This window comes from Salvia hispanica, chromosome 6 (genome assembly GCF_023119035.1).
Source record: "Salvia hispanica cultivar TCC Black 2014 chromosome 6, UniMelb_Shisp_WGS_1.0, whole genome shotgun sequence".
NCBI classification, from domain to species: Eukaryota; Viridiplantae; Streptophyta; class Magnoliopsida; order Lamiales; family Lamiaceae; genus Salvia; species Salvia hispanica.
In genome coordinates, this window is record NC_062970.1 from 25,183,542 (window position 1) to 25,187,895 (window position 4,354).

Below are 4,354 nucleotides of genomic sequence, written 5' to 3' on the forward strand. Positions count from 1 at the left end.
ACCATCCTCAGATACACTAACATCAACATCCAACGAATCTACCGTATGAAATCCTTGTCTATTGCAAACAATATACTGAAAAATAATAACACCACCACTAGACCTATTTCCAAATCTTCGACAATCAAAACAACACTCCTGAGCATACTTTTCATAAAATGAAATTCCTTCCTCAAGAGAAGAAAATTTTTGACCTTCATAAGGCCTCAACTCAGGCTTGCAAATTGGAATAACAGACCCTACAACATAGAATATTTACCAAGGAACATAAATCATGTCAACAGATTTTCAAGTCATGTCAACAGAGAATAAATCAACAACATAACAGCTTTAGTTATCTATAAAGAGGTGGTTGCACTCTAGTAAAATTCTTAGACAATTGTTATAAGTTATGTAAGCCAAAATATCAGAACAACATAGAATATTTACCAACTAACATAAATCATGTCAACAGATTTTCAAGTCATGTCAACAGAGCATAAATCACCAACATAACACAAAAAAAACATATTAATGAAAATCAAACCAAACTACCTCCACCATTCATAAATAATGTCATCAGATTTTCAAGTCACGTCAACGCAAATCAAAAGACTTACGTAAATTACCCCTATAGTTATCTCTAAAGAGGTGGCTGCACTCTTGTAAAATTCTTAGACAATTGTTATAAGTTATGTAAGCCAAAATATCAGAACAATCTTCAAATTACCAGGATCAAAATGTCCAGTTTAATTAGAATACACCGATTGAAACACACGATGTCAACATAATAATTAAAAAGTACACATAAATCATGTCAACAGAGCATAAATAACCAACATAACACAACAAAATAATGTTAATGAAACAGAAAGTGAACAAAGAGCATGGCAACAAAACAGAATATTTGCCAAGGAACATAAATCATGTCAACAGATTTTCAAGTCATGTTAACAGAGCATAAATCAAAAACATAACACAACAAAATAATGTTAATGAAACAGAATGACAATAAAGAGCATAGCAACAACACAGAATATTTACCAAGAAACATAAATCATGTCAACAGATTTTCAAGTCATGTCAACAGAGCATAAATCAATAACATAACACAACAAAATAATGTTAATGAAACAGAATGTCAACAAAGAGCTCATAACCCATACTTCTCCCTTGAAAGCTCAAAACTGATTAAGAAAAAAAGGTTTAAACAGTCTGCACCTAAAGTATCCATGGATTCCAAACTCAGCCATGATTCTTAACCTTATCAGGCCTTGTGATCATTTGCTTAACCAATAACTAACCAATTTTTTTATGTCAAATTAAGGACTCTCATCATGGTTATATCATATGGACTTTTACATTCAAGAAAATCCAACAAAACCTTGATCCACTTAGACTAACGTTTACTTCCTCGGTCAAGAATTAATGAGCTGATTTCTCAAGTAGCTTCAATTAAAACAGAAAATTACCCCTATAGTTATATCTAAAGAGGTGGCTCCACTCTTGTAAAATTCTTAGACAATTGTTATAAGTTATGTAAGGCAAAATATCAGAACATGCTTCAAATTACCAGGATCAAAATGTCAAAAACACGATGTCAACAGAATATTTAACAAGTACACATAAATCATGTCAACAGAGCATAAATCACCAACATAACACAACAAAATAATGTTAATCAAACAGAATGTCCACAAAGAGCATAACAACAACATAGAATATTTACCAAGTAACATAAATCATGTCAACAGATTTTCAAATCATGTCAACAGAGCATAAATCACCAACATAACACAAAAAATTCATGTTAACGAAAATCAAACCAGACTACCTCCACCATTCGTCGACGTAGACTCGGAATAAGATGAAGAATCCATCAAAGAACACTTAGCGGTTGATTACGAACTGAAATCGAACCTAGAGATGAGAAAATCAAAAAAAGAAAAAATTGATTAGGAACAAATTCGACTGGAGATTAACAAATAGAACATAAAAACAGAATCAAAGTCGGAAAAATCGACCGAAAAATTTCAAAATCAACACAGAAATCAGTCGAACTGGTCGTCTATTTTTCGAAAATTGAATCGCAAATCTGCTATCGTTGAAATCGTTGAAACCGTCTGAGTCTAATTTTGCAAATCAATTGAATCATAAATCGTTAAAATAGATTCAATGAGAGATATGATTCAATTGTTCAAATCTCAGCAGAATCGTCGATCAAAACTGAAAGATGAAGAAGAACCCTAAATTAAAACGCGAAAAGACAGTTTTACCCTTTCATATTAAATTAATCTAATAATATTTATTGTGTGGCAAAATCTGGACCACTCATTTAATAAAAATGAGTGGCTGATATTGCATCTCATTTCTCAATTAGCCTAAATAATCTCAATTGATCATGATCCTATTAGTGATAAATCCAGTAACAATATCAATCAATCCCTAAACTTATGAAATACTCCCTCTGTCCCATTAGAAATTCAACGTTTTCCTTTTTAGGTTGTCCCACTAAAAATGAAACGTTTCCTAAAATGGAAACATCACTCTCTCTACTTTTCCCTCTCTCCTACTTTACTCTCTCTTTATCAACTCACAAAACAACACTGCATAAAATCTCGTGCCGGAAACCAAATGTTTCATATTTATTGGGACGGAGGGAGTAATATATATAATGAAAGGAGAGTGTTATATTGCTAACTCAATACTTAATTGCTAACTACAATTAAATAATAGCTATTAGATGTTCAAATTAAGGGCCTAGATCATCAATCCAAAAATATCAATACGATCAATAAAAAACGTCAATAAGGGTATTAAGGTCAATTTACAACAAATTAGTTGTAACTAACTTTTGAAAAATATCCCATAACTTTAAAACGTACTCCCTCCGCCCGCGAATAAGAGTCCCGTTTTTTTCATTTTGGTCCGTCCGCGAATAAGAGTCCCGGTTCATAATTACCATAAATGGTAAAGAGACCCCACATTCCACCAACTCATTCTACTCACATATAATTTAAACTCAATATAAATAAGTGGGACCTATATTTCACTAACTTTCTTCCACCCACTTTTTTCAATATTTATTAAAACTCGTGCCGGAAATGAATGAGACTCCTATTCGCGGACGGAGGGAGTATATAACTTTAGCGATTTAAATTATTTTTTCGCACAACATATATCAAATTACAGATAATTTCATAAGGATTCTAACGAGATCTCACCTGCATATGATCCGACATCAAAAATTTGAAAAAAAAAATGAATATTTTTAATTTTTTCGTTCAGCACAAATGTCAACATAGTATATAAAATATGTTAATATAATACATGTAGAAAGTCAATATAAGTAATGAGTTAACATTCTCAAAGCATTGTGTTGATATTTTTGAAACACTATATTGACATTTTCATCCAAAACCCTAATTTGGTACTAGTTTTTTTATCTTTTTAAATTTTAATAATAAAAACGAAAAATTACACGTGGCAAATTGTAGACCACAAGTTTTCTAAAATCATTTGGTCTTAAATTAGTTGTAGTTAGTAATTAAATAATGAGTTAACAATTGATCACTCCCCTATACTAATAAAAATTAACAAATTTAAAAATATTAATTACTCTATATATTGTTTGTTAATTAATTCAAAACATTATATTATTATATGTTAACAAAATTACTTTACAACTTCACGCACAACACAACCACACAACTAGAACAATAACATAATGATATGTATATACTATATCAATCTTCAGAATTTTGGAAATTGCAAGATTGACCGCGTTATTTGAGGATTAGATTTCAGGAATATTTTCCTTATAGATTTATTTAACTGGAGTATATTATTTGAACACTTTCTGTGTGCATTTAATAAAGGGTAATTGGCATCTGATATTTCTTATTAAACACATGTTTTTTAATAGAATAATTGGGAAAAGCTGAAGAATTATAATAAGGGAAATGATATTTTTTTATTTTACATGATATCTCCATTCTATAATACTCCTACATGGAGTATATTTTATTTTATGACTAATTTATCTAAAATCTTTGATAGAGGTAAATTATTTAACAACAATCAATCCCAACAATTATGAATAATATATATACATACAAACATTCGTTATAAAAGTAATTAAATAATGGGTGAAATAATTTTTTTTATATATACTATTAGGGGTATAATTTTTGTTAATTAATTCAAAACAATATATTATTATATATGTTAAAAAAAATACTTTATATCTTCACACACAACACAACTAGAACAATAATATTATAATATATCAATATCAATATTGCATAAATTAAATGTTTTATGTATTCACATCATTCAATAATTTTTTAATAATCTATAAATGATAACATTAATG